Source organism: Eucalyptus grandis, chromosome 9 (assembly GCF_016545825.1).
Source record: "Eucalyptus grandis isolate ANBG69807.140 chromosome 9, ASM1654582v1, whole genome shotgun sequence".
Lineage (NCBI taxonomy): Eukaryota > Viridiplantae > Streptophyta > Magnoliopsida > Myrtales > Myrtaceae > Eucalyptus > Eucalyptus grandis.
The window spans coordinates 32,051,509-32,072,548 of record NC_052620.1 but is presented as its reverse complement, the minus strand read 5'-3'; the positions used below and the strand labels follow the sequence as shown (position 1 = coordinate 32,072,548).

General features: G+C 40.7%; 1 pseudogene; it reads left to right on the top strand.

The window, feature by feature from the left end:
* The first annotated feature begins 13,697 nt into the window (after positions 1-13,697).
* On the top strand, positions 13,698-19,757 carry LOC104420661 (annotated as a pseudogene).
* The last annotated feature ends 1,283 nt before the right edge of the window (positions 19,758-21,040 follow it).

The window sequence follows — 21,040 nt, the reverse complement described above, 5'->3', positions numbered from 1 at the left end:
ATTGTTTCATGTTGATTGTTTATCATTATTGCAAGAGATGGCCTTTGGGCCTTTAAATGGAAAGAAAATTTAAGTGTCGGGTTTGGACACCAAAACTTATTTGTCCAAAAAACAATGAGGTTTTAAACTAGGTGCATGCAAAATTTGACGGATTAATTTTGAGTACGTGAGCACCTATGAATTTATTTCTAAAAGTTTTGAACAAAAAAATGGGGTTATTAAGGATTGTTTTCAAAAAGGGTGGTTGGACAAAGAATTAGAAAAGAAATATGGTGTCGGGTTTGGATGCCAATTTTTATGTGCTCAATAAAACCATGAGGTTTAAAATTAGATGCGTGCAAAATTTGACGAGTTGATTTCAAATACGTGACCATGTACGAATTTATTTTCGAAAGTTTTAAAAAAAAAAAAAGAGTTGCCAATTATTGGCTATTTTGATGGCATTATCTGTGATTTTGATGGTTTCTATGTAATATGATATGCAATTGAGTGCTTGGTGGTGATTATTGGAATTATTGCAAAACTTGATTTTATGAGTATTTTATTGCAATACCGGGTGTCGGTTTTTTATACCAAAATTTTAGGTACTATATAAAATCATGGAGTTTTGAACTGAGAGCGTACCAAATTTGATGGTTCAATTTAAATGCGTGATCATGCACGATTATTTTACTGGGATGATTTTTAATATGAAGAAAAGTAGCCAAGTTCATCATTTGAAAACAAAGTATTTAAACACGAAGCACGGTGTTCTTGCCCAAGTATGTGCTGGTATGTGATCACTTAAATATCCTGATGCGTTTACGCGGGGTAGTGAACTTGTCCCGATGCGTTTACACGGGACGATGCTCATGTGTGGAATGTCGTCTTGATGCATATGTATACGCGAGATGATGCCTTGCCCGACGGAGCAGATGACGCCCGGTTATGCCGGATGACCACCGACTGTCAAGTTGGCCGTGGCCGATGGGTCGTAATAATTGGAATACGCCTGAGTGGTTGTGACACTTGCGCCTGATTATGGGGCAAAATTGTGTAACTCGGTATGAGACGTGTCATAACGGTTTTACCTTATAATCAAGACCCATGTGATTAGTTGTGATTGAAATGATGTGCTCCGGTTATTAAACTACGCTTGCTACATTGATAATAGCGTATGTGATGAGCTAACGTGCAGGTACGCGCCAAGGCAAGGTGAGTTCTATATGGTGCATATTTAGGATCGCCTTTGAGGTGAATTTACCTCCTAATCGGGGTTTAGGCGATTGACTCGTTGAGATTTTATCTCACTCTGTCATGGACTAACCTTTTTCAGGGCCGTAGCGTGGAGATCTACTGAGTGCAGATATGGTAGACGCGAGATGCGACACCTTTTGGTTGGCCCTACCGTTAGCAAAGTTTAGGATGGCCCTGATCCCTGACGATTTTTGAGAGGGTCGGTTAGAAGTTGACAGCATAAGGGTTGGTAAATCATTTAACTCCCTAGGGACAATAGTGGTCAATTGAATAAGTTGTTTTCGGCAACTTTTGTGGTGTGTTTGTACTATCCATGTTTCTGATGATTGACTGGGTGGTGTATTTAATTGGCTTCCACATGTGCTTAATTGAAATTAAAAAAATAGGCCAGTGACGCATCCTAAGACATCACATTTTTAAGTTGACCGCCGTGGGATGTGCGCGCGTTTGGGGTTCGGGTCGTGACAATGGGGAATGATGAAAATGTCATTAAGAAGTTTAAGGGGTATTTACATTCTACCTTCCACATTAAAGATTTAGGACCTCCCAAACACTTCCTCGGGATAGAGATTGCACGATCAAATAAGGGAATTTGTCTTAGCCAACGCAAATTTGTCTTAGAGATCATATCAAAAGCCGGACTATCAAGATCCAAAGCAGCCGTTATCCCAATTGAATAGAATATCAAGTTGACGACAACCGAGTATGACGGGGGATTATCACCCTTGAACAAGGATCCATTACTTCGAGATCTCTTTATTTATCAGAGACTTGTCAAGAAATTCATATACTTGACCATGACCAGACCAGACATATGTTATGCAGTGCAGATTCTTAGCCAGTTCATGCATAACCCAAAGTAGTCTCACATGAATGTTGCACTGAAGGTCGTGAAATAGCTAAAAGGATGTCCAGGCTTAGGAAAATTATTGTGTCACGATAACAACATGAAGATGACAACATATAGTGATACAGACTATGCTACGTGTCCCATGAGTAGAAAATCTGTCATAGGATTCTGCATCAAATTAGGTCACTCATTACTCACTTAGAAAACAAAGAAATAGTCGACCATTTCATTATCATCCATTGAAGTGGAATATCAAGCAATGGCGAAAACCAATTGTGAGATAGTCTGGATAAGAGGATTACTCTAAGATCTCAGGGTATGGATAAAAGCACCAACAATCATATTATGTGATAATGATGATGCACTTAAACTTGCGGTGAATCCGGTTTTCATGGGAGGACAAAACATATAGAGGTTGAGTGTCATTTCATTAGAAACGAGATTCAGAATGTGAATAATCAAAACAACAGGAATAAGAACAACAGAGCAACCCGTGGATATCTTCACTAAGCCCTTATATCAAAGGCAACATGCGTATCTTTTAAGCAAGCTAGGCATCCTTGATGAATATAAACTGCCAGCTTGAGGGGGAGTGTTGAAGATAACGTTGTCCTATTCTAATTGATCTTGTAGCTCTAAATTGATACTCATGCAGATTCTATTTGATGCTAATTAATCTATTGATGGAAAAATAGAATATTATGTATTAGAAAATCATTTTCTTTTATTTTGTATACTTTTTCCTTAGTTACTTGTGTCCTAAGTATTATAAATAGGATTATGAGTGTACATCATTAACTAGTGAAAAAGGAATACACAATACACTTTCCACTATCCTTTCTTCACTCAACTTTCTTTCAGTCCTAAAGAATCCATCGTCAGATAAGGCGACTAGTGGCAAATAACTTCAATTTGACTTCTATCAAAATTGATGAGTGCCTACGCGAGTATGCCAAATTGCAAAATTCAAAGAGCGCACTTTAAAGTTTGCTGATGTAGAGGCTACAAAACTGAAGCACAAATTTGCAGTTTTGCAAAACTACATAACTTCTTGAATATCTTTTCATTTTCTTCTTTTCCTAAATTGTTCAAATTGTTCTGCACCTCCGCAAGATCGCTAGTAAGGAGTCCGATGCAGTTGTAAAAAAAGGAGGTGATGCAAGTGAAGAAATAGACGTGAGAAGAAAGAAAGAAAGAAAAAAAACAAAAAGGAAAAAGAAAGATGTCCTTAGACAAACACTCCTAGCTGCAAATAAGATTTGGAGATAATTCCAAATAAGACATTGTTCTAAATAAGAGCCTGAAGTGTTATTATTTTCTCAAATAAGGAAGTGAAGTAGAATTTATTTCAAATGAAGACCTAAAGTGCCTATATTACTTTTCAAATAATGGCTTAACTTTCCAATTGGTGAAGGATACTTTCGTCCTTAACCTTTTATTAAAATTTTTTTTTCTTTTTTGTTCTTTCTTTTTTCCTTTTGTTTCTTTTTTTTTTTTTTTTTTTGGTTTTCTCTTCTTCTTCACCAGTGGCCGGTCCTAGCCACCGGCTATCCCCAGAGAGGGCAAGGCAAGGGTTGCCCTTGCTGGTCATATGCTAGGGATGGCCTTGCCCTAGGTGAGGCCACCCTCATTAGCCATAGGCGAGGCTAGCCCTCGCCAACGATCAATGAGGGATAGCCTTACCTTGGCGAAGCGACCCTCACCCTAGGAGATCGCCCTCGAAAGCTATAAGCAAGGCCGGCCCTAGCCAAATCTGGGTGAGGGTCGCCTCGCTAGCGGCCGACGAGGGCTTGAGAGAGAGAGAGAAGGAAAAAAGAAAAATAATTTAAAATAAAATGGTCTTTTGATGAAAATAAGTTTTGACCGGCGAGGTTAGGCCCTTATTTGAGATAATATAATCACTTTAAACCCTTATTTAAAACTAATATGGCCACTTCAAGCTTTACTTGACACAAGATCCATCTTATGCCCTTATTTAAGAAAAAAAGTCCACTTCGTGACTTCATTTAGAATTTTCCCTAAGATTTGGCTAGCTTTCAAGTTGAGACCCTTATTTGAAACTAAGTTAGTCATTTTACAAGATAAAGTCCACTTTAGATCATTTTTTGAAAAAAGGGTTTCATTTCAGTCCCTTTCTAAAAAAATTTCCAAAAAAAAATTGGTAAAAGGAGGATAATATTTTGGAGCATGATCCATGCCTCATCAAGCGAATTAAAAATTAAGCAGAAGAACAGCCCAAGTGCCATAACTTGGCACCAGGGGGACATTTAAGTGCCATAACTTTAAAATAGTACACTTGAGTGCCAGTTTTGAAGTTAAATGGGACACTTAGGGTCCGCATGGCAACATTTCTTGGCTGGGGAACAATTTTTTTTCAGAAATAGTTCTTTTCTATTTCTATTCTGGGGAACAATTTCTGAGCAAAAAAACTCGTTTGATAACTGTACAAAATTTCTATTTCTGGAACAAAAAAATAACAGAAACCCGTTTGATAACTGCACAAATTTCTATTTCTGGAATAGAAAAAGAACATAAACACGTTTGGTAACTGCACAAAATTTCTATTCCAAATTTTATTTTAAAAAAAATTAAAAATAAGAAAAATGCATAAATTAGGTATTACATAAAAATTGGCAAGATCAAAATATTATTAGATTAATAATACATTTGATTAAGTGTAAGCATTGTAGTTGAATATGCTTGTAACATAAGTGGTATTGTAATGGAACGTGAGCTATTATTTTATATCTATGTGTGAGGATCTTTACATATGTTTTATAGCGTATTGAATTTATGTAGCGCTTTGTTGGAATCGGTATTCACAAAACGATGTTTTGAACTATAATTCTCAATAATATATTTTCTTTTGCGAATTTTAGCAAATATTGCGAAAAAGCACACGTAATATTGTCGGCCAAATTAATTTATGCTCATTTCCTTGGGACTAAGTTTTTACTCTTTAAAAAAAAAAATTGTAATACTAGTGCATTCGTGGTTAGGATTTTAGTCTCTTCTAATCTTGACATAGATGTCGGGTTGGAGTTGGAAATTTTCAACTGTTGGAATGGTGCATGCATGACGTGGCTTTATTGTCATTATGCATTTAGTTCATAGTATACTCCTAAAACACTTAGTAAAGACCTCGGTCTCTTGCATTTTGAACTGTCGATGCATTCCATTTTGATGTTAATTTTTACCTTGCTTCTTCCGAATTACCTTGCTGTCGTTATAAGGTTTTGGCTAATTTTGATAAAGAGATGTGTTTTTCTTCTCCTCTTTGCTTTTTTTCTTTCTTGACTAGCATACAAACTTCGGATGGTGGTTTGTACGTCTTGAAGTGTCAACTATACAATAGCTTACCATTTGCTTCTCTTCTATTTGTCCATATTTATGATACATTCAATGGCATTTATGCTCATGGAGATAGAATTGGATGACCTTAATACTATTAATAGAAATGTATTCATAATAGTTTACAAACACATCGCAAAAGTTTTCACCAAAAAAACAAAAAACACGTCACAAAAGTCAGAAATAAAAAGTCATGGAATTTCTTGCATATTGTGATCCCTTGCCATCATATTTGCAATATCTTTCCTGATCATGTTCATCTCAGCCGCCTCATCACGTGATGCATCATCTACAACCTCGTCTTCTGTAGATCCAAGTGGATAATCCGGATCTCCATAAAGGGCAAAGTTCCTGTCCATCTTGTCTTGGTCGCGAATATAATTATGAAGAGCACAACATGCAATTACAATATATGCTTGCTTTCGAATTGAAAATGGAGGCATGTGTCAAAATGGAGAAGCGATTTTTAATACTCCAAATGACCTCTCGATAACATTTCTCAATGAAGAATGCTTATGATTGAACAATTCTTTTGCTGTTCTGGCCTTCTCGTTCTACCCCTATACTCATTCAAATGATACCGTTCACCTTTAAATGGAGTTAAAAATCCTGGAAGTGATGCATAACCAGAATCTACAACATAGTATTTTCCTACAAAAATATATACATAAATTTGTTATGATATGCAATAGCTATACAATCATAAAAAAAAATCACTTAATATAGAGAAAACAAATACCTGGTGGTGGTCGAGGAAATTGCAATCGAGGAGTCTCAAGTGCTGCCGAGAGAACCCGACAATCATTGGCAGATCCTTCCCACCCAGCATATACGAAAGTAAATTTCATATCAAATGAACAAGCACACATCACATTTTGAGTGGTAGTCCCTTTCCCTGCCTCTAAATGGGATTTGTTTTGATATAGGATGGATGCATCAATGTGGGTGCCATCAATAGCACCAATGCAGCCCTGTGATTTTGTGAATTTATAGCGTTAGACAATATTATCAACTATATATATTTTAATAATGTAAAATTGATATTAAAATCATACCTTAAAGTAACGTGCATGGTTAGGATCGATAAGAATCTCCTCTGGAACAATATCAAAAGAAGGCAGTCTGATAATCTCTTTTGATAATTTGAGAAACGTTTTTAATACCAGAGTGAAGAACTTACTGATTGTTTGTCCCGAACGTTGAAATCTCACATAAATCTCTATTTGTGTTTTTGTGACCAACCATATATAAAAATCCCAACTTGTTCATCAACCTTTACATATCGAGTATCTTTCAGCCAGCCTCTTGCCTTCATTAGATCACATAGGTTAAGAAAAACATGTCTCTCTAACCTGAATGCTTCATATATCCTATCGGAATGTCCATAAACAATTTCCTTACCCATTCGGCTCCTGATAATTTACTATCCCTAATAGGCTCTTTCGTATGCAAAGACATGTCCAAATTAGCAAGAGTTAACCATGCTATTATTATGTCAATATCAAAGTCATCCAAATACCATTCAACTGCTGCGACCTCTTCATTAGACACACTATTTGATTCATCTTCCATAGTACCTATGCCATTACACAAATATAAGAAAATCAATATAGCTATATGTAAAAATAAAAATAAAAAATAATGGAAACCAATAACGTAAGTAATAGAGTGAAAGGTCAAACCAAATATAAAAATTCAGCATAATCCATCATATCCAAACCACAACATAGATGCAAAAGTCGCAACAAAATAACAACCAAAAACATAAAAAACAGTCTGATAAAACTCCAAGCAATCCACGACACATTTCTAACATCCACTAAAGATGTTGGAGAAGTCTATATCTCAATTCAGTTGGGGTTTTGATAAAAGTCTCCCTCCACGTGGCATTATCGCAGGCTCGCTCCACCGCTTTGCTATAGAGATCGGGGTCCAACATAGGCATGGCAAGTAGGGTATCAATCACCACAGATATGGAGAATGGGTCTCGTAGGTGGTGATGTCACTTGTGAGTTGACAGAACCACTCACAGATTGATTAACCCTACTTTGGATCATCTCTTGCAAGGCTTTGCAGGTGCTAGCAACAGTAAATGATTGACTCTTCTTTCTCCTCTTAGTATTTGGAGTTTTATCCATCCTATGTTTGTCATGAACTGGAGTAGGAGTTTTGTCGACATAACATCTTCCTCATTAACATGCTGTGCACCAAAGTCCTCTCGGTCCATTGTCGCATCATCACCACCAATATTAAGTTCATCCGACATCACCATATCTTCGACATTTCCTGATGCATAGTTCCCAATAGCATATGTATCGCCAAATACAATACACAAGTCAGGATATTGAGGAAACCCATCCTTCTTGAATTTCACCCACTCAATATTATCCTGCAATTTTCACAATGATGACATATATCAGCAATACAATTAAACATATTTGATGTACATATATAGTGCTATGAAAATGGTCAAAGGTTAAATCATACCTTGATATGAGATTCCCATATGCTCGGATCATCAACAACAACTTTTTTGTTCACATTGTCCCAGCCAAATCCGGATTGTGAAAGAAGCTTCTTGAAACTAGCATACTGTTTTTCAATTTGTTCACCTTATTCTTCAACTGTACTGCAGTATATTGAAGTTCTGCTCATTTGTTGAATTCTATCCGTATGTTATTCCACCTACTTTGTTGAAAGTAGAAGAGGTGCGATTTCCTTTTTGACCTCTTCTACCAACAAACTGACGAACAAGTTCGTTAAAGGCTCAGTCCACTTTGCGATGAATGCCTCTTTTTGGGATGCCATGTAACCTTCACTAGTTGAACATCATATGAGTTCAAGACAATTAAAAAGAAAGTGCAACATGCTGCTGTCTTTTCTCATCACCATCTTTTAGACTAAAGAAAGACACAAGCATCAAAATGTCTTTATAACTCTAAACATTGGATAGCTATTCAGTGCATAAACATTGGGTAGCTATTCAGTGCAATGTTTAAATTCTCAAATGTTTCATTCCATTATTGTATATTTTTTCAAGACAATTTGCTCCTCAAAACAAAGAACCAGCAAGATTAGTAAACACAAATCAAGCTGAAACTACTGCAGAATTGACAGATTTCAAATGTGTTTTTCAGCAAGCAAACGACATCCATTATGGGCGTACAACATATCAAATCGAAGCTCTAGAAGTGTATTTTTTATGTCTAGAAGGGCTCGAGGTCAAAAAATTCATCTAGCACTTCGTTTCAGCCAAAACAGTAAGTCCATCACAAAGATACGAAATTTGGAGTAATACAAATCAAACTCAGAGTTTGATCAAAAAATTGCCACAAAAAGTTTGATGAAGTACATACCCAAAGCTTCACACAAGCATCAATGACAACTAGAATCAGGCATATAAAAATAATAAACTGAACATGTTGTTCTAGTAATCAATACTTCAGCAACATTGACAAATTACAGCAGAGTTTCAGGTATGCAATTGATAGGAGAAAATAGAGAAAGAGCGAGCGTCATATCGAAAGAGAGAGAGACAGATCGCATAGGCCTTATTCAATCTAAATCAACCATAAAATTCAGTAAATATATGTGCATAAGGCGCAACATGCTTAGCTACATCCAAGAAATGAAGCTTTCCTTCATTTTACATGCATATCTCGAACCATTAGGTCTAGGTATCCACTCTACCTCCATTGATCAAGGGCGACACAAGCACGGGGGAAGCAACGTGAGAGAAGCGAGCACAAACAGAGGCAACGCGACAGAGGCGACACATTCAACTTCAGAAAAATTGAGAATCACCACTAGAACAGGTACAATGAGAAAGAATCAAAGTAACAAACCTGATTTAGGGCAAGACGACCACGAGGCAATGCAACCAGAGGCGATGCGAGCCGGAGAAACTTGACCAGAGGCGACGGGATTGCAGGCGGTAGGATTGGAGAGAGGCGATCGGAGGCGATGGCACTGCAGGTGGCAGATTCACCCCTTCACCTGTGTTTTGATGAAAAGTGAAAAGTATAAGACTTCGTAAGTAACCAAAATGTCAGCACTCATGCAGTAACAAATCCTTAGCACCCAACAGAACCTAAAAAAGGGACAACAATAGAGAAAATCATTGGTCATTTTACTTTGAATTCAAGAGAAGTAAGAGGATCGGATCTTGACAAGTTTTATTTAAGGCACCAAACCTGAGAAGCAACAAATAAACACTGAACAATGCCAAAGTAGCCCCTCAACCTACGCAGGCACGCATCGGCGAACTTCATAGTAGCATGTGCTCGCATATTTCATTTTCACATTATGTGACCATGTGAAATGAGTCCACATATAAAAGAGCCATCAACTTTCCAGTTCATGAAAGAGATCGGATCACAACTCAAAAGGCCGAAGAAGGACTCGCCATTGAGAGAGTTGCCAAGCCAGCTCCAGCTTTTAGCCTAAAGTCATAAAACACAGAGTACACGATTCAGTCGGCTTCATGACATAACAAAGGAAGCAGACAAATGAAGACTAAGACGTGATGTCATCATTTCATTGTGGAAATAGATGCAAAAAATCCAGTTTTGAGTTGACCTCAAAATTCACTTCAGGAGAACTTGATATATTCAACAATTCTGTCACCGCACGAAACTTCTCCACTTATCATCAAAATTCAAGTAATCCTCCTAGCCGTAACAACAACAGATGCATGCTGCTCTGTTTTACATACTTTCTGATAATTTCCATTGTTTTCCTTTATAAGGACCAGACAAAATAATCAGAAACTAAGATATTCTCCATAACTGCTTGCTTCTACCTATAGCCCAAGACAAAGCAATCAGCACCTTGTGCATATTTTCACACGTGAGGTGTCCCATTTATTCTGACAAAGATCTTTATCAACACTTTTCTTGTGTAGTGGTAGTGGATAGGTTGCCAAGGCAGCTTTGGTAAATCGAATGTAGAGATATGCCTACATGGACCTAAGAAGTGATTCTTGCGAAAATCTCATCCTTCTCATAAAGAAACTTCTCAGCAGAGCACATCTTCGAAATGGCTCGTGAATTTAAAGAATTTACAGACTCTAACATGATTAAGCATGCAGTCGAGTGTCCGGGAAACAAAAATGCTTGCTGGTAACAATGTACTCCTCAGGGAGCCTTGGTATTCCGGAGCTTGTCACAAGCCCTAAGCAAAATGAACATCACTAGAATAGCTAAAGCACTATTATACGACTGAAACCCAAAACTGAAGAGACTAACGGAATGTGATATAATGTCAACACTGCCAAAATTGACGTCTACAGATTTTGAAAATGCCAACTGACATTTAGCATTCTACAGAAAGTGCAATTTCTAATAGGCTCGCTGTTGAACATATAAGAAGTTCTTATTAGGAAGAATACAACACAAACCTGAGATAAAAAAGGTAACATTGTCACCGCCGCGTGACCCCGAACAACTGGAACATCAACTTCTCTAGGATCAAGACCTAGTACTTCTGCCTTCATGGAACATAATAGATTAAAAATCTGATGAGATATATCAGCGAACACCTACAATATATTGGGGGGAACGAAAAAGAAGGGGAAGGAAAGAAGTTGTTGGCTTTCATGACCTTGTCTCGAAACTGCTATCTTGTGCGGATTTTGCTGCCCGAGCGTTAGTATCAAGTATCTCGATCATAAACAACCTTCCGATCATGAGAAGAGAACCAATAACACTCACTAGCACATAACCGCAGTAAGCTCCTCCTCGAATGGCCCGGCGAGCCGAAACCACCGCACGGAGCGACAGACCGCTTGCCACTCCTCCTCCGACTTCCGGACCGACCCGGCGCGGCGACCGCCACCGCACCGCGGAAGCTCCTCCTCGAACGGCCCGGCGAGCCAAACCACCGCACGGACCGACCGCGAGCGGCACGAGGCGACGGCGGAGGCAGCCTTATCGGGCAAAACGCGAAGTGGGTCTTCGGGGAGCGGAGCGAGGAGAGAGAAGGGTCTGGTTGTGGCGCTGGGAGGATGGACCGACGGTGACGAGACCGGCGGCGACGAGACCGGAGAGGGCGAGGGCGGAGGCGACGAGCGGGGACCGGCGACAACAGACCGACGGTGACGAGACCGGGCGGCAACGAGACCGGAGAGAGGCGAGGCGGAGGCGACGAGCAGGACCAGCGACGACAGGACCGGCGGTGACGAGACCGGCGGCGACGAGACCGGAGAGAAGCGACTGGAGATGAGATCGGAGAGAGGTGAGCGGACGAAGGGAGAGGTGAAAAGGGAAGATCGCGAAAGTGAAATTAGGGTTGCCCAATTTGTTTCTTATTTTTGTTCTGGGAATTCTTGGCCGGAACGAGAAGTAACTTTTTTACTTCTCGTTTCTATTCCAAAACCATTCCTAGGGCTAACATTTTGTTCCTAAAGGGAACAAAAATTAACTTGCCGTTATCAAACGGGTTTCTATTCTTTTTTTGTTCTGGGGAAGAGAAGAATAGAAATTCTTGGGCCGGGGAAGGTTGTCATGCGGAGCCTTAAGTGCCACTCCGGCGAAAATCCGGCCAAATGGCTAACGTGGCAACTTTCCGGCGAGTTTGGTCCAAAACATCGTCGTTTTGCCCTCTCGACGTGGCGGAGAAAATGCAAAAAACGACGTCGTTTCACGTCCGACGTGTAAATAATAATATAAAAACTAATTAAATTAAATTTAAACTTAATTTTCTTTAAAATATTCAAAAAAATTAAGAAAAATTTTAAAAATTAAGAAAATTAAAAAATATTCGAAAGGGGGAGATCGAAGGCGGTACCGAGGGCCGAGCCCTCGCCGTCGCCGCCTCCCCGCCGTCGTTGGAAAGGGCCGGCGACGGAGGGGGAGGGTCGCCGGCGGGCCCTCGCCGCCCGGTCGGCCGGGTCGCTGGCCCCCGGCCCGACCGACGACGGGGCCGGGGCGACCCGGCCGAACCTCCCCTCCATTACCGGCCCTTCCGGCGACGACGGGGAGGGCTCAGCCCTCGGCCGCCCGTTCGATCTCCCCCCCTTTTTATAAAATGTTCTTAATTTTTTAATTTTTGGAATATTTTAAATAAAATTAAGTTTAAATTTAATTTAATTAATTTTTATGTTATTATTTACACATCGTGACGCGAAATGGCGTCGTTTTGTATTTTTTTTCCGCCACGTCGTGCAAAACAACGCCGTTTTGGACCAAACTTGCCGGAAAATTGCCACGTCAACCATTTGGCCGGATTTTCGCCGGAGTGGCACTTAAGTGTTCAATTTTACTCCGATATTGGCACTTAAGTGTACCATTTTAAAGTTATGGCACTTAAGTGTCCCTCCGTGCTGTTATGACACTCCAGTGTCCCAACTCGATTAAGCGTCACTGGTGACGGCTAATCTCCCTCATTGAAGTCAACTCATATACCAACCAAAAAACAGTCAAACTCTTATATCGTCCTGCTTCTGCCCCCGCGTACCTTGCAAACTTCTCATACCACGATTTACTATTCTCTTACATCAATTCTGTGGTTTTCATTTTCTGGGTACGTGTAACTTTTTTCATCGCCTGATCAGGACATAAGTAGTAATTAACCGGTGATACCATGTCGGCGCATCACCTCTCGTTTATCTGTTTCTTAAGATAAATTGAAAATAAATTACTCATGATTTTTCCTACTAATCTTGTCAATTATCGTTCGTAGGGCGCATCTTAATTTCCCTTAAAATCATGTTTTGAAGATCCAAATTCTTCTATTAGATGAGATAGATAATCCTGCGTGTGTAAACATGTATAATTTCATGGTCCAAATACATTTTAAGTTCTAGTGCATGGACTGCGCGCATTGACCAGTGGATCATCATCAGAGGATTATGCTTGTTCTTGCAGTGCTTTCTTCTTATCCCCATTTCCTGAGTACTTCTCCTTTAATATTTTTCAAGCACCTAAAACTACTTAGTGCCGTAAAATGACATTTGTCGGCAAGTTGACTTTTGAAGCAGCCAGGATGTCAACCGATACAGTTTAATCAATCTTCCATCTCCACAAGCAGGCTATATAAATAATGGTTGCACTTGGCCAAGAGGAGACACCACCAGCCCCCTTAGCTTCGGGTCCGATCTCATCCTTCATTGTCATTCCAGGAGGAAGTGACAAGCAAAGGCAACATTTGAATCAACGGATGTAAGAGTTTGAGAAATATTTACATTCGCTGTTCCCGAAAGGAGACTTGGGAAAACAGAAATGGGAAATGAGAGACAGACCAATTGGCGGAGGAGAAGAAGATGAAGAAGTGGTCGTCGATGGGCTCCATATTCATGCACGCCGATGGGGTGGACAAGTGCTTGATGGGACTCGGCTTCTTTGGAGCCGTCGCCGATGGCTTCTCCACTTCCCTCATACTCTACGTCGCTAGTCAGCTCATGAACGACATTGGCTCTGCAACTTCTATGGATCGTGCTACGTTTCGTCACGGCATGAACAAGGTACGCAAAACCATCTCTCTCTGAGCTCGTAACCCTCGCTCTGGGTTGTGTTTCTGCAGAATCCATTGGTTCTCTTGTACATCGCCTGTGGAATTGTTGTTTGCTTGTTTTCTAGGTGGGTCACGCCATTTCTCTTGTTCCCTTTGGGTTTTGCTTGTATTTATCTTGTCAAGAGTTGTACAATCTTGTGAGTTGTGACTGTTCTAAGTTCGAGATGCTTGTGGGACTTGCCCATTATTTTCTGACCGTGCTGGTGATGATGATGATATTCAGAAGGGTACTGTTGGACCAGGACTGGTGAGGGGCAAGCGGCGAGAATGAGAGCCAGATACTTGAGAGCTGTGCTCAGGCAAGACGTGACCTACTTCGATATGCATGTGATGAGCACGTCCGATATCATCACCAGTGTATCCAGCAATAGTCTCGTGATTCAAGACGTCCTAAGCGAGAAGGTCCCCAATTCAGAATCTTAATTTCTCGGTTATTTCATGTTTCATTTATGATTTCCGATTCGTGGTGTGTGTTAGAATTTAAATATGCGCGGAAGCATGGTTTTAGTTACGGATGATAGTTTTTTATTAGTGATGTGTGCAAGTGTATGGTATATTTTGTAGATGATGGACAATGGATGAGATAGGATAACTGAATGACAAAAAACATGGGATATAATTTATCTAGTTGATGAAAATGGATAGTACAGGATATTTTTATATAATGGAGGAGTACTTCATGACATAGAAACATCTTAACTCTACTCCTCCACACGTGGAGGTCTAAACCTCACACACACAAATGAATGAATTACAAGCCTATTTATAGGTGTGAGTCACCCCCTTAGAAGATTCTAGTCTTCTCTTGAATGCTAGACTTCTCTAGGCTTCTCTTACATGCTGGACTTTTCTTTTTTTCTAGAAAATGTTTTCTTCTTTCTTCTAGAAAATTCATCTATGGAATTCTAGAAGTTTAGTAACTCTAGAAAATTCTAGAAAATGGATCACCATTTCCAACAGCGTGTTAGCTAACTCTAACTAAATTGAAACTATAGGTCCCTAATTTTCTTGTCAACGCATCACTATTTGTCGGGAGCTACATAGCGGCATTTATAAAGTTGTGGAGACTGGCAACAGTTGGGTTCCCCTTTATTGCGTTTCTCATCATTCGGGGCATGATATATGGTAGGACTCTTATAATAATTGCCAGAAAGATTAGGGAAGAGTATAACAAGGCGGGTATGATCGCAGAACAGGCAGTTTCTTCCATCAGAACAGAATGTGCCTTCGTCGGTTAGAGCAAAACGCTTTCTGAAGTTTTCTAAAGCTCTTGAAGGCTCCGTGAAGTTGGGGCTGAGGCAAGGCTCGGCCAAAGGCTTGGCGATTGGAAACAACAGCATTGCGTTCGCTATTTGATCTTTCATGGCATATTATGGTAGTAGGATGGTCATATACCATCATTATAAAGGCAGAACGGTTGATGTTGTTGGCACGGCCATTACTTTTGGTGGACTGTAAGTAGCGTCCAGCTTTCTTTTAAAGTTTGTTGTCAACTTGCATTCTTGCTGATGATACATTCAGGAAACCTGAAAAGTAGTCCTGTGCCGAAGCTGCTTTAATATTCAGAAAATTGCCTTGTTCTAGAAGCAACTGACCTTACTTGTTTGGTCTCATCTTAAATGATTTTAGGGCATTCGGTACTGCTTTATCCAACCTCAAGTACTTCTCGGAAGCATGTTCAGCAGGTGAGCGCATAGAGGAGGTGATAAAGAGAGTGCCGCCAATTGATCCAGAGAACATGGAGGGGCAGACCATGCCAAATTTGGAAGGAAACATCGAATTTAGACACATCGAGTTTGCATATCCATCGAGACCTGAAAACATCATCTTCAGAGACTTCTCTGTCATGATCCTGTCAGGAAAGAGTCTAGCTTTGGTTGGTGGCAGTGGCTCCGGAAAATCCAGAGTGATATCGCTCCTGCAGAGGTTCTATGACCCACTCAGCGGACAAATACTCCTCCATGGGTTCGCCATTAATAAGATGCAAATTAAATGGCTTAGATCGCAGATGGGACTAGTGAGCCAAGAGCCGACACTCTTTGCGACTAGCATAAAGGAGAATATAATCTTTGGCAAGGAGAATGCCGACATGAAGGAGGTGATCGAAGCTGCCAAGGCTTCCAATGCTCATAACTTCATCAGTCAATTGCCTCAGGGGTACGATACGCAAGTCCGATTCTTCTCTTTCCTCGAATTGTATATATTTTCAATGTATTAAGTGCCTGCCCACTCGAGTTCGATACCAATGATGTACTAAAGGTTTTCAATGGGGATAATCTTGCATCTAGTGTGTTAACCATGTGAAAGTATATAAGCTTACATTTGTCTCTGCAGGTAGGGGGAAAGAGGGATCCAATTGTCAGGAGGGCAGAAGTCGCGAGCAATCATTAAAGCACCCAGGATCCTCCTGCTAGATGAAGCAACGAGTGCATTAGACTCTGAATGGGAGAAAATAGTCCAAGATGCACTTGATCGAGCTTCCATTGGTCGCACAACGATCATCATTGCACACCGGCTATCTACTATACGACATGCCAATAATATCGCTGTTGTTCAGAACGGACAAGTAATAGAGACTGGCAATCATGAAGAGCTCATCCAGAATGAAGACGGCCTCTACGCCTCGTTGGTAATCTTCAGAAATCAGAGAAACAGAAGCCGACAGATCAAGTTGAGAAGCCCGAGAACCAAATCACATCTTCCATCTTTAGCATGGATGGATATAGTACTAGTAGCCGCCATAGCCCATCTAAGGTGAGTCGCTCCAGCTCAGCAAGGTCAATGGCGGTGGTTGGTTCGGATGTTCAGAAGACCCCCATTCCATCATTCCGAAGATTAATAGCTTTGAACTTGCCAGAGTGGAAACAGGCAATCCTGGGGTGCATCAGCGCAATCTTGTTCAGCGCAGTTCAACCGGTGTATTCTTTTGCCATGGGATCAATGATCTCGGTTTATTTTTTGAAAGACCACGAGGAGATTAAGGCAAAGATAAGGATTTATGCATTCTGGTTTCTGGGTTTGGCTGTGTTCTCACTCGCAGTCAATGTGAGCCAGCATTACAATTTCGCTTTCATGGGGGAGTATTTGACTAAGAGGATCCGAGAGAGGATGCTCTCTAAAATCCTGACTTTCGAAGTCGGATGGTTCAATCAAGAGGAGAACTCCAGCGGTTCGGCTTGCTCTAGACTCGCCAATGATGCCAATGTGGTAAGTACTGTTCCTTACTGCAGTTCGCTTATTCTAGTCCTCCATATCTTCAAAATGCTGCTTTGACACTTCTGTGCAGATGAGATCTTTGGTGGGTGACCGAATGGCTCTTATCGTGCAGACGTGCTCGGCTATAATAGTTGCCTTCGCCATGGATCTGATCATCACCTGGAGACTCGCCCTCATGGTAATAGCTGCGCAACCCCTTATTATAGTCTCCTTCTACACGAGGCGAGTGCAACTAAAGACCATGTCTCAGAAGGCCATCGAGGCTCAAGAGGAAAGTAGCAGGCTTGCGGGGGAAGCTGTCTCCAACCACCGAACCATCACTTCATTCTCTTCCCAAGCGTGCACCCTCAAAATGCTTGAGAAAGCCCGGCAGGGTCAGGAACGAGAGAGCATCCGGAAGTCATGGTATGCTGGTATCGGACTAGCCTCCTCGCAATTCTTTACGAAGTGCACTTGGGCTTTAGATTTCTGGTACGGAGGCAAGTTGATTTCTCATGGGCAAATCACATCAAAAGCACTCTTCGAGACGTTCATGATCTTGATCAGCACAGGCATGGTGATTGCGGACGCCGGAAGCATGACCACAGACATGGCCAAGGGCTCAGTCACGGTTGCATCCATGTTTGCCATATTGAACCGGCAGACCAGAATAGAACCCAAAGGCACGAAGGTTGTTAGGGAAATCTCTTATGATGTTTGAAGATGACAAAATAAATTAAAGGCTACTAACATGTTTAATGGTTAAGTAATAGACTATGCAGATGATAGAACATGTAAAGGATATTGTCAAAGTCAGAAGACTGAACGTAACACATATCCAAAGTATATTCTGAAGATTTCCAGACTTCTGTGTCAAAGTCGAAGATTGCCTTGGGACTTTAGTGTCAAAGTCTGTTCTACATCGAAGTTTGTCAACTCGACAAATTCCAGATTGAATGTGAATGATGAACTAGAAGACAGGGACTCTATCTTTGAAGCTAAACTTGAGTACAAACCTTAAAGCTAAATCTGTTCGAAGCAAAATATGTTCGGACTCGGATTGCAAAGTATATCGCACTCAGACTCAGATTGTAAAGTTTATTGCTCTTAGACTTTACATCCAGATTCGACAGAACATAACTCAAGCCCAATCATATAACGGTTAGTGATCTGGTTTAGATTCCATATCAAAATTGATTTGATTGATTCAATCTAATTGATTGACGATTGGATCTTGAAGACAAGAACTTTCTATACAAAAAAGCTTTACTTATGGAAACCAAAATTTTGTTTGTATGGGCGATCGAAATCAATTTGGAATTTTACCTTTGTCACTCAACGGCTACCAAATCTTCTAGATACAGAGCTGTCCAATGGGTAGATTGGAAGACGATCCTCAAGATACTGTCCAACGGGTAGTTTGGAAGTGGAGAAGTATTTAAGGAGATTATGGACCGATGAGCAAGTAAGAGACGGAGCGTAGAATTTATAATTCCAAAGTCTGAGCGATCTTCAATCATATACTTGTCTCTTGTGAGCTTAAACGTTTGTGATCGTAAGAGAAATACCAAAAGAGTGACTTAGTGAGATAGTGTGATCTACTAAGTGTTTGCACTCAAAGTTGTAACATCTTGTTAATTGCATAGTAAAATCCAGCCAAGAAGGCCGTTAGTGTGGGAGAATGGACGTAAGCTTGGATTAAGCCAAACCACTATAAATCTTGTATTCTTATTCTCTTCCCTAACTCATTTGTTTTGTTTGAAGTTTATTTTACTCTGCATATATTTGCCAAGATTTATTTTAAACATCTATTCACCCCCACTCTCAAAGGTTACCAACCAAGAAAATTACAGGCCATGTAGAGTTTTGCAGGGTAGATTTTGCATAGCCGGAAAGGCCGGATATTATCGTCTTAAAGGACTTCTCATTCAAAATTAAAGCGGGGAAATCAACTGCATTAGTCGGACAAAGTGGATCTGGAAAATTGACCCCCATTGGCTTGATCGAAAGGTTCTACGATCCAATTAGAGGCACAGTATAAATCGATGGCCGAGATGTGAGGTCATACCACCTGAGGACCTTAAGGAAGCATATCGCATTGGTTAGTCAAGAACCAACTCTATTCGCCGGCACAATAAGAGAGAACATTGTCCACGGAATATCGCATGAGATGAGTGAAACGGAGATCATCGAGGCTGCACGGGCTGCAAATGCTCACGACTTCATTTTGGCATTAACGGACGGATATGACATGTGGTGCCGGGAGAAAGGAGTCCAACTCTCCGGAGGGCAAAAGCAAAGAGTAGCCATAGCGAGAGCCATACTGCGGAACCCAACGCGGTTGTTGCTCGATGAGGCGACTAGCGCGCTTGACAGCCAGTCGGAGAAGGTGGTGCAAAATGCGCTAGAGCAGTCAATGGTCGGACGGACCACATTAGTGGTGGCCCATCGGTTGAGTACTAATTAAAGGTGCGACATGATCGCCGTGCTAGACAAAGGGAAGGTGGTGGAGAAGGGGAGCCACTCTTCCTTGTTGGCTAAGGGTCCGATCGGAGCTTATTACTCACTCGTGAACCTCCAGAGCGTGCCAAGCGTCCCGGAATGTGTTGAGTAATGCACAACGTGTATCTCTTCGAAAGAGGGTAAAAAAAAAACACATGAGAAATGCGGTTAAGACGCTAAGAGTACGATAATAGCTCTTCTTTTATTTACAAGGGACAGAACAGGAGGACAGGTTTATGCTTTGTTTCCTGTAATTGATTTAAGATGCGATTGCAACGTTGGAGAAGGGCAAATCGGAGGAGAAAGGATCAGTCCTCCCGTTTTTCGTCAACATTTAACAAAATTCATCGCATCGGAATTCACAAATTGTTCGATTGACCCTATGTTCCATGCAGACTAATTGAACTGTTATGGGCGGAATGAATAGGACGTGCGCTTTTTTAAAGAATCCATCCCCATGTTTCCTGAGATTTTCAATTTCGTCATTAATTATGTTAGGTTATTCACGAATTTAAGTTTTTTCGTTAACTTTATATTTTCTTTAAAATAAGGTGACCCTATTTCCGTGGTAGGGTTAGGAATGGGGTCAATTCAAGAGTATTCCACGGGCTCAACCCCTCTATGTTTTGGCCAATCAACACCCAAATTAATAATGACGATTGCTTACTCGGTACCCTTCGATTGTGATGGTGCCAACTTATGCTTTTCTTTCTAAGCCTCGCGTTGGCGATAATTCAAACCATTTAAAGCTTTCCATGATAATAACAATAATAATAATAAAATGCTTTGGACCGTAAGCGTCTTTCTGATTCCGAAATAGACCAACCCCGGCCGGCAATTTTCAAAGTTGGAATCGGGTAACGATCAAGTACGTCACTCAATCATCTAATTTCTAGGGCAAAGGTGACGTGGGCTAACCAGGATTGGTCCATGTACGTGCGAACTGTAAGATACGGAATGCAAACGTAACAGCGATAGCAAAAGAAACAAAAAAGATATTTGAGTAAAAGGAGGAGAAAATTTTAGCGCCGTGACCTCATCAAGCGAATTAAAAATTAAGCCGCATGCGTTGGTGACGCCTTATGACGGCCGTCGAGGTCAGCTCTGATATCCCTTGGCCCGCGGCCGTCCCGTAAACCTCTCAAACTTCTCATACATATACTAATCGCCACATCAATTCTGTGGTTATTAATTTCTGGGTACGCACAAGTTTTATTCTCGGCCGATCGGGACATAAACGTTAATTATGCAGCGATACCATGTTGGCGCATCACGTCGTTTTTATCTGTTTCTTAACACAAATTTAAAATAAAGAAGTTACCTGCAACTTTTCCTTCTTATCTTGTCGATTATCATTCGCAAGGCACTCGTTAATTTCCCTTAAAAACATGCTTC